Genomic DNA, 19,584 nt, shown 5'->3' on the forward strand with positions numbered 1-19,584 from the left:
TTTTATTTGTTCAAAGTCAAGCATTCACTCCTTCAGATCACCAGTATCTTATAAGCCCGGTGCTGGCACACTGCTGCAGGACTGGGACAAAGAGATGATGTTACAGTCTGGTTTCTATGGCAACAGAGGAGGGGTAATGAAAACCGAAATGTTGGAAACACCCATTCTGACAATTGTGACATAATTCAGGTTATTACAAGGACGTAACTACCAAAGAAGCAGAAGTGTCATTACCTTGCAGCTCATGTCAGCAAAAAGCTACACTGCACATTTCTCTTAGTTGGGCTGCTAAGAGGAAGGAAACACAAAACACACACACACACACACACTCGCACGCCTCGTTTTCTGCATGTAAAATGTGTGTGTTCTTTAAAAGCCAGTGGTTGGCTGGTTTTCTGGACATGATGTGGTTGAAGCTGTCATCGTAATGGAAATTCATTGCTGTAGCTATGGTAAATCGAGTTTTCTGCCTGTGCTGAATGCATTAGTCTAATGAGATGTTTGCAGCCGGAGAGCGGGGCTGCTGGAGACTAACTGTTAGCTACTAACACACGGGTGGAAGATTAGCTTTTGCAATACTCGGCTTGCATGTACTGAAAGTCATCTGTCTTCTGAGTCAACATTCCCGACCTGGTAAAGAACCTGATCAGGGCTCTGGTGAACGAGCTGTAGGTAAGGGAGATGCACAATCGGAGGGTGTGCCGTTGACATGGGATCCTTCTCTTTTCACTATAAGCATAACAGATTACCTGTTTTAGTTCTTCTGGATTGCATGCCTACATTTACGGCAATGCACGAGTGTCCTGCACTAAAACCGCTGAGGCAGGCAGGTAAACTTTAGTTCCTCCGACTCAAAATACAGTGTTTGATTTCTTGACCAGATCTCAGAGGGGAAGACATAGTATAGAATTATATAGTTTATCAATTTGGGGTACATATACTACTCTTTCACTCTGCATTTGAATATGTAGAAAGTTATTTTTTTTCCCAAATGTGCACTCAAATAATTGGTTAGTTTTTTTTTTTTTTTTTTTTGGCATGATGATTTCACTTTGCTTTGTTCTGTTTTTTTAATTTAAAAACTTGTAGTATGTCTTGGGATAAAAATATTTACCTAAAATTTAATTTTTATAATCAGTATGTTGTGAACATGTAAGAGTGGTTTTTAAAATTGGATTTTGTTTTTTATATCTCAGATGGAATATTTTTTATGTCTTTGTACTAGTTTCTCCTAATTTACCAGGATAGATGAGAATACTATTTACTGCTAGTTGCTGGTGTTGGTTAGTTTTGGGGAAAAAAACCAGGTGACTATGGAGTGTCAGGAGCAGTTTTCCCAAGTTCAAATACAGAGTCACCTCCTTCCCAGGTAGGGCTTTGTGTGACTTGAATCCAGGGGCGTGATTGCTTGCTGCGCAGGATAGGACAGTGGATGAGGGTGAGGTGAGGGCTGCAGGTAATCATCAGATTGATGGTTGAGGTGCTCAGAAGTTCCTTCCGTTACCTGTAACAGTGAAGGAGAGGAGGCGCTGGATTCTGTGATGATACTCAAGAGGATCCGACAATCAGTAGCTTTCTGAGAAAGTGGCTTTTTGGTTGGTCTCAGAAATTGCGGTATTTGAGAAAGTAATCCAGGCACTTCAGAATCCAGATGTTTGTTGTATACTCTGTTTTTCTTCCTTTTCAACCAGAGGAACCATTTTTGAAGAGTGAGAAACATAGTTGCTTTTTTTTCCTCGAGACTTTAAAATATATATATAAGATAGGATATTTGGAGTGAAAGCATAAAAATAACTATGAAGGAATTTATAGTGTGGAAAAGTAAACTACCTAGGGGTGCAATATTCATGTGCAGCATTTTTTGTGTGTGTTGCTTGGTAGAACTAGCCCGAAAAAATGAAGCGGGTATTTGAGCAACAGTGCTTGGTGCAGATTACCTAGAAAAGCAGTAGTGAATTGTCTAGACTCAAATAAAATGTGAATGTAGAGCCTTCAGTTTTAGGGAACTTGTCTGGTGGCTTCACAATCTACCTTTCAAACATACTTGTGACAGATATTTTTAAAAATATGAATGTGTTTTCTTTATCTTTGTGTGTGTGGAGAGGCTGTGTAATATTTTGGTAAATAATTTATGTCTGCTTGATTTGTGGAATTATAAGAAAAGTGAAAATTCCACAAGCACCCAGTTCTTTTATGTTTAACGTGTTTAAATTTCTTCCCTATGCCACTAAAATGACTTCTATTTTTGCTGCCAGGACCCACCCCCCCAAAACCACGACAACAGCAAGAATAAAACAACCTGAGAAGTAAATGAACAATAATAGAAAGAAAACAATAAGAGATACAAGAGTAAATTGCTTTGGGTCATTTATCTGCTTTTGGTAGTGTGTTTTTGAGGCAAGTGAAACCAGCAGCAGTTTCACTTTCTAGTTCTTGGCTTCTGTGGGCTGGGGTCGCAGGGGCTCCTCCAACAGCAGGTAAGACAAGCAGACCAGCTGCTAGAACACAAGCCAGCCCCAGGTACTGTCTCTGCTGTAAAACTTTTATATTGAAACTTTGAAAGAATAATGACTTTTAAAATGTGAAATAATATTTGCTTATTATAAAATTCAAGCGATGCCCCAGAGTACAAAGATAGAATTAAAAAAAAATTTTTAAACTTTAAATGATGTGAAAAATCACAAGCAGAAACCTCTCATATTGTGGCGGCTTTTATGTATTGTTTAATCTAAATTTTGGATCTTAAATATTTAAACAAGTTTAAGGAAACATTGCTGAAGTGCCCTTAAATCAAAACAAGGAATGCTCAGAGAGAAATAATCTTTACGCACACGTGGGAAGTTATAGTTTAGAGTGTTTTGGAGGTCTGCAGTTCGGCGTGGCTGGCTGACACATCACACACATTCACTCGCTCCTGAAGACACTTTAGAGCGAACACGGGGTCCTGGCAGGCAGACGTCGGGTGGAGCTCGGAAGTGGCTCCCTGGGGCCCCGGGCAGGGCTCCGCGGGACGAGGTTCCTCCCGAGTCTGTACCCCTGGAAGTCTCAGCGTCACACTGACGCCAGGTGGCTGGGCGTGCTTACCCCGATCAACACGTCCTGGAGAGAGCAGGAGGCGACACTGCCTGGGAGCTTCACAGCCCAAGCACCTCCAGTTTCATTCAGTGAGGCTTTTCTTCCACGGAGCCTCTGCTTTTATTTGCAGATGGTGTGGGAGAGAAGGGAAAAGAGATGAGGAAAGACTCTTTTCCCATCAAATTAACAAAGGGCATAAAATTAGGTCTCACATTTTGGAAATGAAGTTTGTGAAAGCAGTCCCTTTTGGTGTGAGCACATGTGATTCTTAATTTCGGTGGACAAATCTGACATTTCTAGGAGAGAGCTTTGTTTAAGTGTCTTCTGGACATCTTACTTCTTAATCCTGCAATCTCTCAAAAGGCTAGTTTGAGATTTACATGTTTTTAATGTTTTTGTTGCCTTCAAAGGCAGACAGGTGAGGAGAGGTGAGGGGGGTAAAAAACAGCCCCTGGGAGAAAAATCAAATGGTTTTATACTATATAATGTAACAGAAGCCACCACTGTGTCTAGTAAATTACTCTAAATTTTAATTGAGTCACAAAAGCCACACCATAAGCTTTAAAAATTACCCCTTTATCAATAAGGTGATAATTAACTTTCTCTGGAATTAGCAATTCTCTCAGCCCCGGGCAGTCTGCAGCCTAGTAAGTTCTCTGGAATCTTGCCAATTTTTAACAATTGGTCTTTTGGCAAACCTACTGGACTTTAATTCAAACATCTATTGCGACATTTCCCAATGTGCTTCGAAGACCATTAGGATCACTCAAATTGTAAAATATCTGAGGTTGAAAGAGTGACTCGGAGTGTTTGGATTCATTTGCATCTGTCGCTTTCTCTTCCTTCATTTTCCTTTTCTACCTTTCCCCCCAAACCCTCTGCATTTGCAAGAGGGCCACACGCTAGTCTCTGCTGTAAATCTCTGCTAGAATCTCTGCTGTAAATCGCTGTGGCGAATCGTGCATTCGTTGGTCCGTTCAAACCAAGTTCGAGTGTTTGGCTGCGAGCCCACGAGGTTCTAAGTGTTTTTCATTGTTGCGCTCATCTCGGCTTCAGTTCTGGCAAGGGTTTGTTCCTTAATACGTCTTCAGACTCTCACCCTGGGGTGGTCAGATGCTGAGATTCAGACTGAGGCTCAAAGTAGAGGAGCTGCAGGCCATTTTAGACGTGCTCAGGGCTGTTTGAAATTTGGCTTATTCTGACCTATGTGTATAAATGTCTGAGGAGGTACAGGAGCTCTGGGCATTTCAGAGCAGCCTGCTCCACAACAAAACCCCCGTGCCCCACTCTCCAGTGCTGTTGGTCACTTGTGGGTGGCATTCAGGGGCAGCCTGAGGAGGGACGCTGCTATTTGGGCACAGCAGCTGGAAGGCAAGTGGCGATGTGTGCAAATCACTCCTTCCAGGAGTCAGACCTCTCTCTCCACCCTCTGGGTTCTTCAAATGTCAGCGTTGGTGAGCTGTTGCTCCTCTCAGCTAATAGACATGGAGACAAAACTTCCTGCTGGGTTAAACTGGCAGTTCTGACACAGTCAAGAACATCCCTGCCTTCAGGAGCGGGGGACGAAGACGAACAGCCAGCAGGATTTCTGCATTCTGGAATAAATCAGCATTTTTCAATCTGAAGAGGCACTTTGCCACCACTGAGGAGATAAAACACCTCTTGCTTCTTGAAGTGATTACTTCGTGGACTATCACTGCCTCTTTTTTTTTTTTTTCATTTAATTTTTAAAAATTTATTCATTTTTGGCTGCGTTGGGTCTTCGTTGCTGTGTGCAGGCCTTCTCTAGTTGCGGCGAGCGGGGGCTGCTCTTCGTTGTGGTGCACGGGCTTCTCGTTGCAGTGGCTTCTCTTGTTGCGGAGCACGGGCTCTAGGCAAGTGGGCTTCAGTAGTTGTGGCATGCGGGCTCAGTGGTTGTGGTGCATGGGCCTAGTTGCTCCGCGGCATGTGGGATCTTCCCGGAACAGGGCTTGAATCCGTGTCCCCTGCATTGGCAGGTGGATTCCCAACCACTGTGCCACCAGGGAAGTCCAGTCTAGACATTTAAATCATTTTTTTAACTGATGAATTATTTGAAAAATTATTAGCAATATACAATAAAGGGATAAAACTTTGAACAGTTATTTAAATCAACCTAAGGTACAAATAATCAGCTTAAGGGAAGTTGTGATTAAGAACCTGGCAGTCCAGTGGTTAGGACTCTGCACTTCCACTGCAGGGGGCACACCTTTGATCCCTGGTCGGGGAACTAATATCCCGCATGCACATGGCCACACACACACACACAAAAATGCCGTTTCCTCCTGTTGATATAGTAACAATCGTCCTCAAGCTTCTTCTTCAGAACTTCAGGGATTTCTATAGTTATTGTTCTTTCTTCCATTTCCTTTTTTGCATGCAGCTCTGGTTCCTCCTTCACTTCAGTCTTTTCTTCAATATCACTTTCTTCACTTATTTCTTCATCCTTTTCTTCACTACTGTCATCAGAAGAACTGCTTATTGAGTTTTCAACATTTTCATCTTTTTCTTCAGCAGGGAGGCTTTTTAAGACAGAATCCACACCAGGCAACCTGCAGCGCTTCTTCTTTCTTCCTGTGCTTCTCAGGCGAGCTACAGCTTTCCTTGCCAATTTACGCTGTAATCTCCGATTTTCATCGGTGTCACGAAGGACATGATCTTCAGCTGCCCATCTATCCCAGCTTCTGTTCCAACCATTAAAATGGATCAGATATCCTGGGATCTTTCTGCCTTTTTCGTCTTTCCCAACAATAACATCGACAATCTTGGCATCGTACAGCACTCGCGCCTTGGTGGGGTCAGGCTCGAAGCACAGCACCTTCTCCCCTGAGTGGAATTTAAATTTCATGCCCTCGCTCGCGCTCATTTGCTCATCGTATCACTGCCTCTTGCAGTGATTATTTTAGGACAGAAAGGAGTTTATTACCCAGTGGCAATTCTCACTTTGCATTAGGCCATTCCACTGAGTCTATGTGACACCTGGAGTAACAGGAGTATATTCCGAGATCCACGTTGCGGGCTTCCCTGGAGTTGCTGTTGTTACTGTTTGACCAGTTGTGATTTAGAGAGAATCTGGTGGCACCAAACTGTATAAACTCCTCTTTACTCTCCCACAAACTCAGACACGTTCTCCCTAAATTTTTATTTGTGGGGAGGCAGGTGTGCATTCTTTTTCATCAGCTTCGTTTATTGATCACATAAATGGAACTTGGTCCCAGTGTTGCTGCTTTTTAGGAAGGATTGCACCCTCCTTTGAGCACTTTGGGGTGGCCTTACTGTCTCCAGAGGGCATTCAGTGCAGAAGCAGAGGAGTGGAGTTGGCTGTTGTGAGAAAATTAATGTGCCAGGGAAAAATAGTGTCAACGCTGTGCTTTGAAAGGTGGTGACGTTGTCTGGTTAGCCCTGTGATGGTGACTCAACTTTCGTGAGCTGAATATTTGGTAACAAAAGACTTTGCCCTTTTTGTCTCTCTGTGCTGACCATTCTAGAGCAAAAGCCCAGTTCTTTCAAAACACACACATAGGGCTGAAATTCATTCTAAAGAAATATACAGCCTTTTATGAAGACGGACCCTAAACTTGGGAGCAAATGCTGATCTGGGCAGAGCAAAGAATTACTCTGGTTAGGTCCTAGTCCAGCCCAGGGAAAATGGCACTGAACAAAGATAAAACCCAGAGGAGAGAGCCTATTCCATCCCTCTTCCAATGAGGACTTGGGCATCACCCTCCCTCCTGTATCCCCTGGTGCAGTTCAGAAAGGATTCGGTAATAGCCAACAGGAGCACAAGGCTGTCAGCTCACAGAGCTTTATGGGTTGTTTGTCTTCTTTTGGAGGGAGAGATTTTCTATGTTCCCTTTCGCATTTGTCCACAAGTCATCCTGGGACATCATCATTCTAATGAGAAAACCAGGGTGGAACGCCAAGGAGTGTGTTTTCCTCTGGTCTCCGGAGGCAGGCCCTGAGCCCTCTCACCAGACTGATGTTAACCCTTAACAGCAGCCATGTGTGAGGGTCTGCCTTGGATTCAGTCTTTGAGCAGGCCTGGAACTGGCCTCAGGATTTGAATCCTGTTTTGACAGGGCCTTGGTAAAAGAAAAAAAGAAGAATTGAGGAGAAAAACCCAAGGTGAAAACCAACTTCGGGGCATTCACAATTTTTGTTTTGGAGCCAGGATTTGGAGGTTGTGTTACTTAATTCCTTTGGGCCTCGCCATGTCTAAACTATTACAAGCCAACAGGAATCATTCTCATTCTTTGTGGCCTTCCAGAAAAGAGGCTGACCTCTTTCCTTCACAACCTCTAGGATTCAGTGCTCTCACTACTGGGAAATTATGATGATGCCAAGGCTTAATCAAACAATTAGCTTTTAAGATATGCTATTTATCCTAAAGTGAATAACTCAGAAACATTGGGGGAGGCATTGGGTTTATTGATCAGGAAGGAACTCCACTGTGGGAATAGAGTTGTGTCACTTTTCAGTCCTGAGAAACCTGTGGTCACTGGTTTGATTCATACTGTTGCCCTTGTTGCTTGTGCTAGGGGACTTTGCCATGAAATTTGGGAGTCAACCCAATAGCCATCAGTGCATTCCCACTTCTATTGAGAATTCCCCCTTACAGATGCCAAAAGATACTCAAGCATGTTTGATTTATCACTTTAAGACCTCATTTGCAAAGATGCTTCAAGTGGAAAGCTGTAGAAAGCTTTAAATTTTGGTGCACAAATTAAGCATAGAAACAATGAGAAGAAAAAAAACAACAACAACTGGCTCTAACGCCTGAAATCACCACCTACAGTGTGAAAATATAGCCCTTGTACTGAGTGTTTGTAATGTAATTAATACTAAGTATTTAGCACAGTACAAATGTGTATTGTATTAATGAAAGCAGGTGAATATAAACTGTCTCCAGGGAACTGAAGTCAGAAACTGAAGTTGGGATGCAATGGTGTGTGACGATGTGTGGTGGTATAATTGACTGGTCCTTTCTTTCTATTGCCCTCCTTTTAGTAAGAAGTCTTGTGGCATGAACCTAGTAAAGAATAAAGGACCTAAAATTTCTCTGATAGCAGAGTAAAGAAAAAGCACATTCAGAAATGTTTGTCTTTTACACACGTTTCCCTGGAAGCAGCCCAAATCTGCTAGTGTCAGGTGTGGAGAAATTGAGTTCTTATTAGTTGGCTTGAGACCAGAGTAGTGTGGAATAAATGGGAAGTATAATCATTAAAAAAATCTATTTCTGTTAGGCCACTGCTTTTATGACTATATTTGGCATTTTCATGCCTGAGGAAAAAATATTTCCATGGGACCAAAGACTTAGCCAGTCTTTGTAGATTTCTAACAGTGGACAGTTACATGGCTTCCTGGGCAAAATTAAGCAGTCCCAGGCTGCCCTTTGGTTGAGATTTCATGTATTCTGCTTGTGTACTTGGTAGACTGATTATCAGTTTCCAGGGGGTTTTGTTTTTCATCCCTGAGAATACGGATTTGGGACAGGATAAGAAGAATTTACACTGGGACCATGGATCCACTTAAGTCCCAGACCATTTTCTAGCCAGGTCACCCCTCTGTGGAAGCTGGAAGGTTAAAGTAATAACCTAAATAATGAGCTTAAGGGAAAAACATCTGACATTTGAAGGGAAGAGTTAAAAGTAAAAACCTCTACTCTGAGAAGTGATCTCTAAGTGATTCCCAGATTCTTTAACTGAATGGGTTTTGAAGGCCTCCCTCCCAGGGCAGCCTCAGTCTCTCCCCTAGTGTCTGCAAAGGATGCAGCCTACATCCTCAAGGGGCTGCCCCTTTCCACTGTTGGAAGCTCCAATTGTTAGCAAGGGAATCTCTCCCCCAGAAGTTCCCTCGGCTTCTTCCTCCAGTAAATTTTTCCTACCGTGAGGGTGTTCTTTTGTCCTCAGAGCTGCACATAATAAATCTGAATGGAGCAGCATGGATTTTGAGTGGCTACCAGTGTGACCCAGTTCAAGTATCGTGGCAACTCTGGGTCGTCCTGAACCTCCCCTCCTCCCAGGGATGGTAGTCCTGTTAGTCCCCACTGCTGAGGCCCAGTGCCTTGAATATGCCAAGTGCTCAATAAATATTTGTTGAATGAATGAATGAATGAGAAAATGAATAATGTCAGCATGGGTGGAGGCAGCATAGTGTTGTGGAAAGGGCATGCACACTCTTTGGTGTTACCCCTACTTTACTAGATCATAGGATATAATATTTCAGAAGTTGGGAAGATTACTTGGGATAATGTATATAAAGTTCAAAGGAGACAGTATATAGAAAAGAGCATTATAAACTGTAAAGTGCTGTATGAACAGTAATGTTACCAACGAGGGTTCTTAGCCTCCTTAATCAATGGAAATTGATCAGAGGCTAGACAAGAAATTCAGGCAAGGCTTTATTGGGGCCCCTGGTGCAGCAGGAGGGAGCGAGGACAAGTAAGTTTCCCTTGCTCACTTGCTGGCTTCCTGAGGGCAAGCCAGCTGGTTCCTTATATGGGGTGAGGGTAAGGGGTGTGTCCAGGGGTCAGGCTGGAGGGGTAGCTTAGGTGGTTTGCCCACCCCTTTGGTGGTGTTGTGTGCAGGGGGCATGCGCAGTGCCCTGCTTTTGCTCCCAGCACCTTCCTTTTGCTCCTGGCTCTTCAGAAGTGGCAGTTGGGTTTTTGGTCTTTTGGTCCATGATTTGCCCCAACTGCACATGCACACAGCTATTTTTAGTCCCTTATAGTTTCTTCGTATTTTGTTGCTTCAGGAGACATTTGTCCGGGTGCAAGCACTGCAGCAACGGGTCCCAGGTCCCAGGTCCCAGCCTATCTCAGTAATAAATTCATGTTTCCATTTATTGAGCATTGTATGCTCAGGGGTGCTGAGGGAAGCACTAAACATGCTTTATCTCATTTGTTGGATTTAATCCACATAGGAAGTCAATATGGGAGGGGCTATTTTTATCTCCATTACACAGATAAGGAAACTGAGGCTTAACTTGTCGTGTGTCACATGGCCTTGTGAAGTCTCCTGAGTCTTGCCTTAAGTTTTGAAAAGCTGATGAAGCATCCATGTCTTTTCACCTGTGAGGGCTGAAGAGAAAGAGCTCTTTCATGCCTCAATGCCAGCTGCTCCTGCTTGGCCTGGCTGGGCTGCTCCTAGGTCCAGCAGGTTCCAGAAAGGAAATGATTCCTTGGTGTTTCCACTTGGAAAGGCATTTTTGATCCACACAAACTTCTTTTTTTTTTTTTTTTTTTTTTTGCGGTACGCGGGCTTCTCACTGCTGTGGCCTCTCCCGTTGCGGAGCACAGGCTCCGGACGCGCAGGCTCAGCGGCCATGGCTCACGGGCCCAGCCGCTCTGCGGCATGTGGGATCTTCCCGGACTGGGGCACGAACCTGTGTCCCCTGCATCGGCAGGCAGGAAAGCCCAAAACTTCTTCTAAAGCAGTGGATTCTCAGGCCTGTCACCCTCAACCCTCATTTTTATTACAAATATCTTTAATGCCCTGTTTACAGTCCTGAAGTGAATTTCCCAGATAATATAACCCACCCACATCCGCAATTTAAGAAAAATCAGCATGATGTCACACCTGAGATCCAAAGAGGAACGAAGGCAGCGTAATTTGTAATTACTTCCAGTGCAGGTGCCTGGCTCTGGATGCCAGTGACGTGATCAGGTGCTTGACATTCGCTACCTCCAGTGCAGCTAAAACAGGCGAGTGATACTGGAGACTTGAATAGCACAAGCTTCTGCTGCTGCCAGTGACATGATTTTCCAAAATGGTAAACAACTCTTGGAATTCTGAACAAAATAGAGACAGTCTTTCCTTGGTTTATGTACTACTTGAATTCTTGGAAAATATTATAGCTGAATAGAAATACATTATGTTTATACGCAAAACGAAGTTAGTTCTAGATTCAGAAAAACGAGGTCTTCACTTATGTGACTATACGGTGAACAAGTGCTTCATTATGTGCGACAGCTGCGTGCACCCAGCGTCCCTAGTCTCTGCCCTCCAAGTACAGTAATGCTCACCCTGCCCCCTGCATTGGACCAGCGCATTTCCAAAATGCCCCTCTGCAGGGATGTGATCACCACCGCCGAGCACCTGTGGATCAGAGCATGCCAGCTGCCATGGATTTCACTCTCTCCTCCCTCCCCAAACACCTGATTAATTATGGCTTAGAAAAGAGATGGTTCTGTTTTGCCAGCTCCCTACATGATTACTAAGCAGAGCCATCTCAAATATCATGGCAGGAATTTGGGGGTGACTTTGACATTCTGAGAAGATGCTCGCTAGCGAATTTCCTCCAAAAACTGCAGCTTTAAGCTAAGTGAGAAGGCTCTTTGTATCATGTCTCATTCTCCTTCAGAGTATGAATAGGTTTTATCATAAATACAGTATTTTAAGAATACCTTTGTAAAATCATCAGTTTTTTCTGGGTTTGCTTAAAAGCATTAACTCTTACTGACTAAAGTAAGGCTTTTTACTAGGTATCCACAGGGTAGCCCTGGAACATACCATTATTCCACTTTACAGACAACACTCCCCCACCCCCGAGAGTCAGTGAGTTTAAACTCAAGGTCACCTGGCAAGTGGTATAACTGGTGTCAAAGCTAGGTGTGTCTGACTTCAAACTGATGCCTGTGCTCCAGTGTGACCTGGCTCCTGCCTTAGTTCTTAGACGATACACTTTTATCCATGATGTGGAAATCCCATGTCTGAGGACTTTCTCCTTTTTCAGTACATAAGAATGGAATGAAGGAATAAAGATGGCACAGATTCTTTGACATTCCTACCATGGAGCTGTGGAGTCTAATTCCCTCTCTTTGACTCTGGGCTGTCCTAAGTGACTTCCTTGGCTCATAGGATGTGGCGGAAGTCACGTTCCAGGACAGACAGGAGGAACCTCTGGGACTCTCCGAATGCTCACCCTTGGAGCACTGAGCCGCCACATAAGAAGTGTGACTCGGGCCTCCCTGGTGGCGCAGTGGTTGAGAGTCCGCCTGCCGATGCAGGGGATACGGGTTCGTGCCCCGGTCTGGCAGGATCCCATATGCCACGGAGCGGCTGGGCCCGTGAGTCATGGCCGCTGGGCCTGCGCATCCGGAGCCTGTGCTCTGCAACGGGAGAGGCCACAACAGTGAGAGGCCCGCATACCGCAAAAAGAAAAAAAAAAAAGAAGTGTGACTGCCCCAGGGCTACCAGGCCATGAGAAGTCAAAGCTCTGTGGAGAGGCGCTGGAGGATGAGACACCAAGGGGAGAGAGGAATAGGCATGAAACACGGAGCCACTCGACATGTGAGTGAAGATACCATCCTGGAAGTGGATCTTCCTGTCCCAGCCTCCCCAGCTGATGCCACAAGGATCAGAGACAAACTGCCCAGTGGAGCCTTTCCTGAATTCCTGACCCACAAAATGGTGAGACCTACACGATAAGCCAAAGCTTGGAGTAGTTTTAAGTGTAGCAACTGATAACTGAAGCACATAGTAATGGCATTCTCTCTGTTGTATTGTGTATTGAGTATTACTTTTGATGCCTAAGAGGAAAGGATTTTCCACTTGAAAGGAGGGTAAAATTCACTATAAAATATAGTTGATCTCCATTTGCTAGGGACTGAAATGAGAGAAGTTTTGTGCCATATACAGTTACCATCAGAAGTGTGTGTTTTCAGGGGAACTATTATTTTAATAAGTGTGTATTTAATTTTACAGTTAGCTTATATATTTATATTTTTAACAAAAATATTTGATTTAAACTTGTCAATATGACAAAGTTGCATTTTAAAATGCATTTATTTAAATAAACTATTTAAAGATTTAGTAGGTATTAAGTAAATATGGTACAGGAGGTGTATTATTAGGGTTCTCCAGAGAAACAGAACCAATAGTATAGATAGATAGATAGACAGACCAATTAGAGATAGAGATCTATTATAAGATGTCGGCAGGGAATTCCCTGGTGGTCCAGCGGTTAGGACTTGGTGCTTTCACTGCCGAGGGCCCGGGTTCAATCCCTGGCTGGGGAACTAAGATTCTGCAAGCCATGCGGAGTGGCCAAAAAAAAAAAAAAAAAAAGGAATTGGCTCCCATGATTATGGAGGCTGAGAAGTTCCACGATCTGTGGTCAGCAAGCTGGAGACCCAGGAGGGCCAATGGTGTAGTTCCAGTCTGAAAGCTGGAAGACTTGAGAACCAAGAAGAGTTGATGTTTCAGTTCAAGTCTGAGGGCAGGAATAAAATGATGTCCCAGCTCAAAGGCCACCAGGCAGGAGGAGTTCCCTCTTACTCAGCCTTTATGTTCTATTCAGGCCTTCACCTGATTCGATCAGCCCCACCCACATTAGAGAGGGCAAATCTGCTTTACTCAGTCTACAGAGTCAAATGTTAATCTCATCCAAAAACATCCTCACAGATACACTTAGAATAGAGTTTGACCAAATATCTGGTCACCCCATGGTTCAGTGAAGATGACACATAAAATTAACCATCATAGGAGGTGTTCAGACATGACAAATATTGCGAAGGTTGTAGCTAAGGATCCAAAGTTTGCTAAGCACTCCACTGTGCCCTAGGCCATCCCTATCTCTGGTCTGAGGGTTTGGAGCTGAAATCCTTAGTGATATTGCTTAGTTCACCCATAGAGACTGTGATCCTCTGAATTCTTCCCATAGTGTCTCCTGGAAGAGTTATTCTTTGGCTTTCAGAGCAGCTTTTAGAGAATGTCCCTGTTGGTGACTCTACTTCTGGGGAGGTTTGAGCCACCCTTCAGACTTCTGGCTGCCTTCCCGGGAGTGGCCGTTCCCTGCCTCTCCCAGCTGGCTGCCATGTTTGCTGTCGGTGCCTTGAGCTGCCCACAGTTCTGCAGCTGCCATTCGGGCTGCCTGCCAGCTCCTGCACAGGATTGTATGTCACAGCAAGCTTGGTTCTCTGGTGAGAGAATGTCTGCCCCAGAAGTCGGGGTCACTGGACACCCTGTCTCAATATGTAATGTGAAGCCTGGTTCAGTGGTGACAAGGAGCTCAGATGTGATGTATACGATGTGACATCATAGGAGCTATGATAGGTCCATGTCTCATGACCATGAAGGGAGCTGAACATTTTCATGTCCCCCTCTGGGCTGGGCTTGTTTGGATGATGCTATGTAGCACAATCAATTTCACTTACCCACTGTCCCCTCTCTGTGAATTTGTGTCTAAACTGCCCTTGGAAGTGGAATAAAAAGTCTTCAGGGCAGCATTTTTATCTCTTTGACCTCTTTGACTTAATGTCATAGCAGAACAGAAAATCAGTGGTGGGCACTTCAGTGGGATTGAAGAAGACACATCTTCTTCTCCAGGAGGATGCCTTTTGACTGGGGGCATTCTGGGCAGCCCTCATTTACACAAAGTGCTGCAAATCAGCAGAGCCTGTAATTGTCTTCACCCTATCTTCGATGTCTGAGAGAGGGATGAAACTTCCACTCCCTGAAGTGATGAGTTCTGGTCAGACTAGAGAAAGGAGTAGGGGTAGGTTGATTCAGAAGTAACATGAGGAAGAACAAGAAGCAAACAATACAATAAAGAAAACAAGGGGGCTTCCCTGGTGGCGCAGTGGTTGGGGGTCTGCCTGCCAATGCAGGGGACATGGGTTCGTGCCCCAGTCCGGGAAGATCCCGCGTGCTGCGGAGCGGCTGGGCCCGTGCGCCATGGCCGCTGAGCTTGCGCGTCCGGAGCCTGTGCTTTGCAACGGGAGAGGCCACAACAGTGAGAGGCCCGCGTACCACACACACACAAAAAGGAAAACAAGGAAGTTCACAAAAACAAGTTGTGTTTATTTTGATTATATATCTATAGGATGAAAACAGCAGTGATCTCTTTCTGGTACTAAAGAAGAAAATATTCATAGTGCCTGTGTTAGTCTGCTTGGGCTGTCATAATAAAATACCAGAAACTGAGTGGTTTAAACAACAGAAATTTATTTTCTCACAGTTCTGGAGGCTAGAAGTCCAAGATCAAGGTGTTAGTGGTTTCACTTCTCCTGAGGCCTCTTTCCTTGGCTTGTAAATGGCTACCTTTTTGCTGTGTCCTCACACAGCCTTTCCTCTGTGCGTGAGTACTCCTGGTGTCTCTCCCTCTTCTTATAAGGACATCAGTCCCATTGGATCAGGCTCCCACACTTATGACCTCGTTTAATCTTAATTACCTCTTTAAAGGCCCTCTCCAAATATAATCACATTGGGGGTTAAGCCTTTAACATATGAATTTTGGGGGTGTATAATTCAGTGCACAGCAGTTTTAAGATTTCAACGGACAGTTTTCATCTATTTCCTTGGAAACTATCAATGCTAAATGTGCCTCATGATGGCCTCTCATGGCTTAGCAAACACCTACTTTTCTTTGAATTTTAGGTCAGTCACATATCTGTCGAACCCACTCCAGATGGCCGGGGGACCTACCTCACAAAGGTTCCAACTCTCCACCCAGGGCAGAGGAGGTGATCTGATGTCTCCAAATTCTTTTTAAATGGCAACTGGAGTCTCCCGCTCTCTCCTCTTCCCCCAGCGGTGCAAGTTCACAAAGTTCATGAAGTTGATGGAACTCAACCAGGAGGGTTGTGCTGATAGCACCTCAGAGTTTATGCTGTGGTCGCAGCTCCCACTGTGCATTCTACCTTTCCCAGGAGGACACAAGGCATCTTAGGATGTCTTAGGAGACATCCTAAGATGCTTTGTTCACCAGTTGGGTGGGGGAGTCTTGAGGATACAGATTCTATTCAAGTGAAAATTATTAATCTAAGTTTCATCCCTTTAACTAGATTTTCTTGAACTCTTCAATCTGGGAGTTCCCTCTTATTCTTGAGAGATTAACCAGTTGAAAATGAATAATAATTGTTGTGACCTGAATTTTGACACTGATGTTTGGATGCATGTGCGCTGGTACCAAGCTTCGTTGCAAGGAGACTGATGCACCCTTGCTGCAGGGTCTATGACAGTAGTGGGGTTAGGATGAAGAGCTTGCATTCTTGAATCCCAGGCCAGAGCCGCTGTCAACGTGAACCTGTAAAGTTTTCCTAGAATCCCTCATTTGAGGATGGGCAATATGTGATGGTTGTGCATGAGGAAGTTCGAAAATACATTGCAATAACATATAACTCAAGCACTCTCCTCACTCATATCTGATGGTGTGAATTGGCTTTGACTGGCCTGTCATGGATTCGGTTGGTGTCCAGGCATTGAGGGAAAGCACTGGGATAGCCGCCTTACTTGGGGGCCAGGGGTTTTCTGGGGGCTTTTGGGGTGACTTTATTTATCTGCATACCACTTGATGCCCCTGACTGAAGATTTCCGGTGACTCTTGGCCCCGATGTGGCAGGCAGTGTGAAGAGGGCTGTAGTGAGGGGAGTGAGAATGAGTGCCCCTGTGCTTGAATTCCTCAGCTGATCGTGGTAGCATCAGGATTGTTGTGTGAGCCTCCAGGACAGAGGCCATGCTTGAACTGGCTAGTGCCTTATCCGCCCACGAATGGCCTCTCTGTTAGCCGCCCCTTCCCTGGACCACGAGGGCAGCAGGCCTGGCGTGGAGCTGCTCCCTGTGTTTTCCAGAGGGATCGAAGGAGATGTATGGACAGAAAGCGGGATGGGTGGTTACCTGAGGGGGTTATGCACCCACAGACTTGCTTGGCTAGCTTCCCAACTTCCAGGTTGGCATTTCAACTGTTTTCATGGACGTCTCCACCCATGTGTTCCACAGGTACCCTAAACTCAACATTTCCAAAGCTGGGCTCATTATTTGCTCCCTTCCCCACATCTTCTCCTTCTCCTTTATTCTGACTTCATGAAAGCGATCACTGCTTCCTCAGCTACCCAAGATAACAGTTTCAGAATCCCTAACTCTCCTCACCCCATGCCTTCCAACTAGAAACCAAGTTCTAATTGATGCTACTTCCAAAAGAGTTCCTGCACTTTCAGGTTCTCCCTCCACCCTCTATTGCCCTTGCTCAGGCCCTCACTGTCACCCTTCTCCTTGACCACGGGCTTCAGCCCTGCTCCTCTGCCTAGTTCCTCCTCCCGTCACTCACTTCGTGCATGGCAGCAAGGTTACCTTTGTAACACATGGATCCACTCTAGTCACTCAGCTGCTTAAACATCTCACATAGACTCCACTGCTTACATCAATAGGTGCCAAATGTTTGGACTGTGTTCTCCATCATAAATAATTCCTTGAGCGCACATTTCCAGTGTATGTATAGTCATAGATTATATACATACACTTGTATTAATGCAGTATACATATTATAAAACATATGCAAAAATAGAAATGAAAAAGGCCATATGAGCCTTTTGCCCTTTCCCATACATTCTCAAAGCTTCTGTGTTTTTTCGCTTTCTCTTCCCATGTCTTCCCTCACTTCTCCATGTGATGAAATTCTATGTCTTTTAAGACATTGCTCACATATCACTCCCCTGACCCTGATTCTCCACACATATTCTCCACACAGACTTTATATATAGTATTTAGATCCTTAACCTTCTCCTGCTGCACGACTTGAGAATATTTTTCTGGTGGGCAAGGAGGAAGAAGGAAGGTATCGGGATATGCATCCCTGTTGTGGCCAAGAACAAAATTGTAATAGTAACATGTCTTTCCTTCCTTGTCAAACATCCCGAAGAGGTTTTTGTTTTCTTTTTTCCTCATCCAACTTCTCTATTACTCTGGGTAAAATACGTCTCCCACAAATGAGTGCGGAAGCAGGCAGCCAGACAGACAAAGCAGGAGGGAGTAATTGAGGGAGATGTGCAAAAGTAAACCGAATTCCAAATATCAAGCAATTGGGCTGAAGTGATTTGGAACAACGTGATGGGTGATGTTTGTGTTTGTTTTCCCCTCACACTGTAATTAATTCATGGAAGTGCTGTAGGTTGTTAAGTTTTAGTAAACAGATAACAGAACCGTTCTTTGAAATAAAAACAATGGCAACAACCTAGTCATCTTACAGTTTCGTGAATGCAAGACAATTACAGTTTGCGAGAACTTCTCCATCCAGTGCAGGAACACCGGCAGGGCGGCTTGTCTTTGGCAGGGAGTTGCTGTGAGCACAAATTGCAAAGTTGATGCGTGTTCAGGGAAATGGCCAAAATGGCCAAGCATTTTCCCCATCTAGCCAAGGAGAGTGCTTAACTCACTTTTCAGATATTCCAACCAGTGTCCAACAGGGAATTGTGCTAATAAATATGACAATAACATTGTAATGGGACAAGAAAGGCTGACACAGTGTTTAGTTAGTGTTCAGCCTTAGCAGGGAGCTTTGCAACCCCTGGGCAATGAAGCAGGAGCATATTGGTTGACTGTAGGCATTTTAATTAGGGGTCTTGGGAATATTTCTGTGCTGTGGCAGCTGAGTGAGACCTGGCCCCACGAAGTTTACCCAAGGTGGGCTTTCCTCCTTGCCCTCAGCAGCCATTAAAAGGTTTTACCTGAGGCAGGGGTCTGGAGGAAGGGAGGAAAATGTTTCTAAGAAGAGGAGGACTCCTGGTGGGCTGGGGTCCAACACCAATTAGCTACTCGGCTGTCAGCACCCAGAGCCCTTGTTTTAACCAAGTAGTGGCAAAGATTGACATAAATGGCTCGACCCCATGATGGGTCCCAAAGCATTTTTAAAAGGTTCTTTTGAGTCTTGCTACCTTTTCATAATTTGGCATAAATACAGTGCAAGAATACAGACATCATAAATCAAAAGCTGTTAGCGCACATGGCCCCTGAAATTTATGGGTATTAAGTAGAAAAAGCTTAGGAACATTTCACCAAATAATTTTCCAATCCCCTAAGACTCATTTAAATTTCCCTCCTCGGGCTTCCCTGGTGGCACAGTGGTAGAGAGTCCGCCTGCCGTTGCAGGGGACACGGGTTCATGCCCCGGTCCGGGAAGATCCCACATGCCGCGGAGCGGCTGGGCCCATGAGCCATGGCCACTGAGCCTGCGCGTCCGGAGCCTGTGCTCCGCAACGGGAGAGGCCACAACAGTGAGAGGCCCGCGTACCGCACAAAAAAAGAAAAAAAATTTCCCTCCTCTCCCTCCCCTGTTGCTGATGTACATTCTCTGGCTGCCAGCGATTTATCAATTATCACACAGGAGCACCTGAGCCCTAAGGCAGGGGAAGCCAGTTCTTTGCCATCAGACAGGCTGGAGGATTCTTACAGGGCGGAGCTCAAGGCTTCATCCAGCTACCAGCACCACATGGGCAAAGAGCCAGGAACCAAGAGAAAGATATGGCAACTGCCCTCAGGTCAGAGATTTGGCCTTGGAGATGGATGAATGAGAGATGAAAAGAGGCAGTGGCAGGGCTGGGATTCAAACCCTGGGCTGCTCGGACACCAATGCTGCATCACAGAGCCTTGAGCGCCAGGCAGCAGCTGTCCTCAGAGTTTGCCCTAAGTGTGGAGAAGACATAATTGTGTGCGCGTGCACGTGCGTGCACACACACAAACACACAGAATAGATAACCTCTGACCTAAGGGAGCAGCG

General features: G+C 45.0%; 1 protein-coding gene across 1 annotated transcript in view; it reads left to right on the plus strand.

Annotated features, from left to right (window-relative positions):
• The first annotated feature begins 556 nt into the window (after positions 1 to 556).
• The window catches only part of SCML4 (Scm polycomb group protein like 4), a 113,545-nt gene continuing 94,517 nt past the window's right edge, over positions 557 to 19,584 (plus strand). The window contains exon 1 of the mRNA XM_082633944.1: positions 557 to 672. The gene's annotated coding sequence lies outside the window, so the exon portion shown is untranslated. The remainder of the gene's footprint in view (positions 673 to 19,584) is intronic.

This window comes from Mesoplodon mirus (genome assembly GCF_964341445.2).
Source record: "Mesoplodon mirus genome assembly, chromosome: 10".
Taxonomy (NCBI): Eukaryota; Metazoa; Chordata; class Mammalia; order Artiodactyla; family Ziphiidae; genus Mesoplodon; species Mesoplodon mirus.